General features: G+C 36.0%; 1 pseudogene; it reads right to left on the minus strand.

Annotated features, from left to right (window-relative positions):
* Positions 1–935: 935 nt before the first annotated feature.
* Positions 936–2,573, minus strand: LOC139786693 (uncharacterized; annotated as a pseudogene).
* Between the last annotated feature and the right edge of the window lie 5,330 nt (positions 2,574–7,903).

A 7,903-nucleotide genomic window follows, 5' to 3' on the forward strand; every position in this document is an offset into this window, starting at 1 on the left:
TGCCTGGAAATATAATGAATTACACCAGCAAGTCTAAAAGCAAAAATTGAGCTAATGAGTATTTAAGCAATGGATGAAATTCGGGTATTTACGTTTGTGAAAGGAATTCACTATTTACCGACATTTTCGTTCTAAATTAAGAGAGATGGGAAAGTCATGCAGAGAGCATTCGATACTTCTCTCTCTCTCTCTCGCAGCAGTCTCTCCCATCCAATTCAATGCAGATGTAAATGTTCAACTCAGTTTTCTCTGTAAAAGTTCCCGTGCATCCTGGCTGCTGACACTTTATATTAAAATTTTGAGGATGATACAGCAATGCATCTTGTAAAGCTTGATATCCATTTTTCCTTATTATCTTCTCATTGACAGAGAAAAATGATATTTTTGGATTCCTTTTCCAATGCAATCCTTATTGCTGCACTGATAGGTTTTAAATCCACTAGACTCACTGTTAAGAAAATTGCTCCATACACGTGATATAAAAGTCTCTGCGTCAAGAAAATAGGGAGAAAGAGACGTGGAGTTCGGATCTTTTGCAATGGTATGAAATTGATTCAAAATTTTCAAGCGATCTAATAAAATTTGACTAGTGAGTTCTGTTTTCATAAAATTGAAGATCAATTGCAATGTAGTGTGTTGACTGAATTTTCTATGTATGAATGATACGTTGGGTTATCCGGGGCAGTAAACTGTATGATGTGAACAAGTGTATCAAACCCGCAGGTGTTTTTTTACGTAAACTTTAATTCCATTGCGTTGGCTTGGCATATTTTTAAATTTTTCAAGATTAAAATTCCATGAATATTGGGCATTATTGATTCGTATTAAATTGCAGATCACTCTATTGGGTAACAAAAATCCTTTTTTCCGTGACGTTTTTCTCTTATTCAGTAATTTGATTTCAGGGTGGGGTCGAAAATAAAAACCTTTTGAAATCATTTTTTATCTTCTATTTCATGTTTTCCGGTATTCTTGACTTTTCTCACGTTCTTCCTCACAATTTCCTCATTACACAAAATATTATTTTTTGCATGCGGGTCGATTAAATTCTAGTCATTGTACCCTTTTTCCTGATTCTCGGGCTTCAGTCTTCTTTTTTCTGCAATGAATGTATTAGTAACTGCTTCTGCATTCAATGTAGCATTTTTTTAATGTAAATTGAAATTTTCTTTAGTCTTAGGATTTCTCTGACCTTCTCCATTAGTTGGCGAATCACGTTCTTGACCTAAACTTCCAATACCTTCCAATAACATCTCTTCATAACTTAATATTAGTTTAACATATGAATGATCCAAAAGTGGTGTGCTTGCGTATACTGCAGGAGATGTGCAAGAAAAATTATATGGATCTCTCTTTAGGGTGTATGGTATATGTGAGTTGATTTTTGGATTCTTCTCTAGATAATTAAGAGGAATGTCAAAATCATTTTCTTCATTATTCAATACTTCATCTCCCACCACTTCATAATTGTTAGATAGTACATGTGAATGTGCTTCTTTCGCATCTCATCTAGGGATTATATATTGTGTTAATAAGCTATATGTCGCGGGCTTCTATGCGTGGCACTATTCTATTGTAAGGTGTCGCGATCTGCCCAATTCCGGAGTAACTCCGATCACGTGTTGTACAGGTGTCGGGAATATATCACTTTGTGTAGAGCAATCAGACGAGTCGCACGCGTTTTCTTTCTACTCCGATCCTATAATCCTCAACAATAATCATATTTCATTTACCATTGAGTTGTCATTTATAAATTAAGAATTTTGATCTTCATTATTTTTAATGGAATCATCAGCGAGATTGTTGATCTGTGCTTCATAATTGAGAATTTCAGAAAGAATTGTTGTAGTGTTATGAATCGGAGATTCGTCTTTCTTAGCGTCAAGATTATCTTTTATTATTGGTTTATCATCAAAACTTTCACTCTTGACAATGAAAAGTTGTTTGTTTTTAAGTCTTCTCCATTTTTCGTAAGACAATAAATCAGTATCGTCAATCAAGTGATTTCTTTTTGGTGGAGGTTTTGGATGACTATCTTCATTTACATTTTCTTCAACATTTTCATCCTTCAAAGTAGGAGTGGATAAGAGCTCTCGCTGATGGTTGAAATGTTTCAACTTGGCATCAAGCAGATTGCTGCCACTGTTCAGGCTCTGGAGGTGTTCGAGCACGAATCGATTCCCTGGACAGGGTAAACAAATGTGTTCAAAAACTTTTTCCCGCAAAATACCGAAATACCCTTCTTGATGAGCTGTTGAAGCATGTTTTCCAGCAACTGGAATTGCTGCAGCAGTCCACGGTGGGAATTCCTTCGCGATACGTTTTAACTCCTTGACAAAATTTGATAAGTAAAAAGCGTTTACAGAATTCCTGACATCAGAAGGTGTAACCGACGCTATTAATTTTTTGATCTATTGATGGGTGCGTGTATCATTTTCACCTTCTTTAAACGGTTTAGACGTATTACCTTTCTCTTCTATATACGATGTCATTGAAGCCTCAATATCAGAGATAACTCTTTCCCTAACACTCATATGATTCTCCAGCTCTTTTCTGACATCTAAAACTGTCATTTTAACAGTTGACGTTGAAATAAAATTGCGTTCATACGGCTGTAATGCGACAATACAAGTGAGAAGAAAAATTTGTTGGAATTCTTCTATGCTCTGAGTATCCACCATTAAAGCAACACAACGAACGAAAAAGTTAATATAAGGGTGATCTTTGTGTTTTAAGCATTTCCACCTTGCTACCAGAGCCATGAGATGAGCCACATCTATTCGGATAAGAATATTGGCTGGTCGAGATTTTTTCTTGTCTGTCGTCCTTGCCCAATCGAAAACGTCATCTACATAATTTTTTAAACTTTTACCATTGAATGTCACAAGAACAGGAATCCTCGTTCATAATCGGACCATGATTCACCGGGAGCTTTAGCTCCGAGCCGGACCCAGTATTTAAGCCATAATTCGATAAATTCTTGGGTATGGATTTCTGTCAGCATTTGATGTACACAGATAGTTTTGTCCTCAAATCTGATTGTGACCGTGTATAGAAAGATATGACCAATCATTCTCCCTGGACAAATTTAAAATGCTTGTACAAACCGTCCTGAAGCATCAATCGAGATTGCTGATGATGTTCCTAATACTCGACAGTATTCGTCGTAAACGTGTAACTGTTCCTGGGTGCAATATAGAACGTGGAATTTCATACAACCAATCTCGTGTATGGTATTTATATAACGAGGATCTGTTGACATTTTTTGGAGAGATCTAATCACATCATTTTTCTCATTGGGTTTCATGCCAGCGTTTTCTTTGTGCTTCTCCATCTTCGCTTGTCTGTAGGTATGATTTTTCTGAATAAAATGTGGAACATCGTCTCCAAATTGCATATTATCCCTTAATAATTCATCGTGATAATTGGCAGCACTCTGCTTTTGCAATTTTTCTCCCACTTGCTTCCGTTCAGCTCCCCTGAGTGGTCTCTTCATATCTATATGGTAGTCTCCACGAGTATCACGCGTTTTAATTGTCAATCTCAATCCGTTGCTGGTAGGTTCACTATTTGCTGTACCAATCATTATATTTTTTCACTTTGTTCTATCCTTGCAATAGGCAAAAAACTTCAAATAATATTTATTATCTTGAGGGTTAAAGAGAGAGCGTACGTATGACCACTTTGCACAGAATGCACAACTAAAATTGTACCTTTTCCAGAATGCTCGAGTAATAACTAATGGCCATGTTTCCTTCTTCAATCTGTTTTTGCTTTTAGACTCATCTGGCTTAATTAATGACCATTCTTCACTCGTAAGTAAGAGATCGAAAGAGTCACATTCCTGTAGATTTTCATTTCGTATGTCCTCTGGAACATAATCATCGTCTGGTTCTGAAGTACATAATTCTTCATGATCAAATTCTATTTTATCTTCAATCCAGATAGCCAAGCCTGCTTTTAGCAGGCTTTACAAACCGTGTGCCGCAAGCTATACTGGGCTAATTTTAGCAGTAACAAATCATGATCTGCCGTATCAGATAATGTGCGTAGAAATGAAATAGAACTCTAGCAGAATCTGACGTCATAATATGACGCCAGAAATAATGCAAAAATGAAACAGAATATGTCAGCATAGGAACAGTAAAATTTAAGTATTGCGTGTTGATATGTCGACAAGCAGACTAAAATCAAGTATAAAATAACATCAGGTCGTATAGGCAGACAATCGTCAGAAGTTGAGCATATCAGAGAGCTTACTGTGATGGCAGAAACGGAGCAGAAATCGAGCATCCCCTGCCATCTCAGACAGTAACAGCATAAATGCAGCAGAAGTGTCGCATGGTCTAACGTCAGAAAATAATAATAGAACCACAGCACGTATCATGTAAGATTTGCTTTTTATGTAAATTTCATCATCGTCGTTAGATGGCATCTTTTCTCGTACTTAAAATACGATCAAAATGGTATAAGAACGGTATATAAATTACGGTACTGCACAACTTGTATCAGTTGTATCGTGGAGTCCACTCTTATAATGTGGCATACTTTTGAATTGATAGTATAATTACTGTCATTAATAACAATTCTTCTCACTGAAATATTGTTTACGGTAATAGGGGAATAAATTATATATATAATAACCAGTACGTTATAATGAGCTATGTTCTGTTCTAGCTATATTTTTGCCATCATATTGTGACAGCAGGCCATGCACCATTTCTGCTGTGTTTCTGCTGTTATTAGCTCATATGATAAGCCATGCCCAATTCTTGCTACTCTTTTTTTACTATCACATCGTGACTGCATGTTGTGCACGATTTCTGCCGCGTTTCTACGATTACATTGTGGGCAGTAGATCGTGCTACTAGAAAATAAGCTTAATGAGGGTGCAGGGGACAGGAATCTGCTCGATGGTCATGCTTGGATCTGCTGGCATACTGTCCGCATTCTGCTAGCATTTGGCTATTAGGTTGAGCTTGCGTCAAATCTCCTCGTTTATCATATCTCACGTGTGTATAAACAGACTGAGGTAGCCACCTTCCATCTAAGTCTTGGCTCATTGTTTTCTATAATGTGTCTCCATATGGTGGAAAATCGTTTGTTGTAAGACGATCGATATGTTTTTCGATCAATTCAATAACCTATTTTTGTGACACATTGGGTTTTCGACTCATGTTTGAATTGAAGCTCTAGAAGAAAAAGAAATTATAAAATCTCTTACGGTCAAGGAAAACTAATTTTGTTACACAGTACTTTAACTATTTTAGTCGAATGCATTGAATGTGTGAAAAATTACATAAAAGAGAATTATATAATTATTAATTCATGTATGAAAGAAATAAATCTAGAAGGGAGGAAGGCGAAACTTGTATGGATCTATAAGTAAGCCTTCCCTTCTTATGTATTACTAAATAAAGAACTAAATAATAAAACCTTTTTTATGGTCAATCTCTGTCCCAAAAAATCTCAGTTATTTTTGCTAAAATGTTGATATTTACACTGCCTACTTGTAAATTAGATAGGCCTTTTATCTCTCAGAAATTAATAGCTCAGTTTTTTTATTATAAAAAAGTTCGACTAATGTCACGAGTATTCAATGTCTTACAATCATTATGTAGAGCAAGTAGTCGATTGTCTTTTGTTTTCTGAATAGCTTCGACAATGAAAATGGCATTATTTTCAAAAGTGAAAGCGCGCAATTTTAAATGTTTAAAAAATTTTTTTTCTTTATTACCCCAAAAATATTTTTCTAATATTGTGAACTCTATCAATAAGTAAAAATGTTGGAGAATCAAAAAGCTCCCGCATAGAAAATCAGCCATGCATGCATTGCAAGCGTGCCCTGAAGACGCAGCACGCTGTCGCGCGAGGGAACTACTTGTGTAACACTACGCTGTCTATCCCCTCTTTTGATAATATCTCGATCGCGAGCGAGTCTGTTCGCTCTCACTCTGTATTTGACCGCTGCCGTGAAATAAACTTGTCTAAACGAACATATCCGTATTTGCATGTTTTTCCTACAAGTTATGGGCCCAGACGCGCGTGAGTAAAAGTGAACTCTGTAAAACGCGAAGAGCGAGTGCGTGGTTGATGTGCGGAAAACGCTCAAGCCAAAACGCGAGTCAAGGCAGTTGAGCACGTGTGTCGAACGTTCCGTTCTCTTTTGTGTAACACACAATTGTGGACAAAGGAAAAATGAGTGTGACGGGTTTTCGCATAGAACCGTTAAAAAAGGACAATTACGACACGTAGAAAATGCTAGTACGAGCACTGCTAATCAAAAACGATGGATGGGGATACGTAGATGGTACAACGGTCAAACCGACTGCCGGTGCCGACGCAGTAGCCGCGTGGATTAGTGCCGATTCCAAGGCAATGTCCGACCTAATCCTCTCAATCGCACCCGAGGAGCTGAAACACATTAAGGGCTGCACGACTTCCAAGGAAGTTTGGGACCAACTGAAGACGACGTACGAGTCACAGGGCCCGGCGAAGAAGGCCATGTTGCTCAAGAGGCTTATACAACGAAAGATGGAGGACGGTGAAGACATGCGCACGCATCTAGCGGACTTCTTTGACGTCGTCGGAAAGCTCGAAGATATGGAACTCAATATAGACAAGGAGTTAATCTTCATCCCGTGAAACACTCATTGATATAAATATGGTATGATATACGTATCAATGGTTTAGAATTGGTATAGGTATAAGTAATAGACGATTATTATACCGTATAGCAGTATACGTTAAGAAATTGTAATAAATATACATTTTTTAAACGTTTCTAATATACCTAATTAATACTCACTGGTATAAATATGGTGTGATATACGTATCAATAATTTAGGATTGGCAAATAATTATATAATAAACGATTCTTATATCATATAGCAGTATACGTTAAGAAATTGTAACAAATATACATTTTTTAAACGTTTCTAATAAATACTAATAAACATTAACTGGTATAAATAAGGTGTGATATACCGCATCAATGGTTTAGAATTGGTTTAGGTATAAATAATAAACAATTCTTATACCGTATAATAGTAAAAGGTTAAGAAATTGTAATAAATACACATTTTTTAAACGTTTCTAATAAACGCAATAAACGCTCACTGCATGGTATAAATAAGGTGTGATATACCGTATCAATGATTTAGGATTGGTTTAGGTATAAATAATAAACGATTCTTATACTGTATAATAGTATACGTTAAGAAATTGTAATAAATATACATTTTTTAAACGTTTGTAATAAACACTGACTGATATAAATGTCATCCGTCGTTTAGAATTGATATAAATATAAATAATAAATGCGATTCTTATATTATATTTTATGTTATATAATATACGCTTAAAAATTGTAACAAGTAAACGTTTTTTAAACGTTTGATTTCTAACGTATCTTATTGGTAGAAAAAAATTGTGAAATATATGTACTGCAATATACGATCATATATCCAGGTGGACATAACTAAGCAATTAAAATTAGGCGCAAATGTTACGTGCGTTTCTTGGCATTTTACACTTTTATAAATATTATAATAATATTTTACTAATATTTTAAAAATCACTGTTCTTATAATAAAGCTACTGTTTATACGTGCAATATGCGCGTGTGTTACAAATACAGTTATACTCTTCCACAAAAATCTTAATATCCATATAATCTGCAGTATATATGTTAGAATTCATATTGTTGCACTCCGGCGGCTTCCGCTCTCTCACTCCGCACTCCCGCGGTTTATTGCGTATGTTTACAATAACGAAACGAGAACCGAAACGTCCGCTCGAGTTTCAGTGCGAAGGAAATCTGACAGCCGGGTTGTATATACAACACATAGCGTCCAGAGAAAGATGGCCAGTCCTCCTCTTCTGCCTACAGGGCGACCCCTGC

Source organism: Temnothorax nylanderi, unplaced genomic scaffold (assembly GCF_030848795.1).
Source record: "Temnothorax nylanderi isolate EJ_2023f unplaced genomic scaffold, tnyl_v1.0 TNYL_tig1112_pilon, whole genome shotgun sequence".
NCBI lineage: Eukaryota > Metazoa > Arthropoda > Insecta > Hymenoptera > Formicidae > Temnothorax > Temnothorax nylanderi.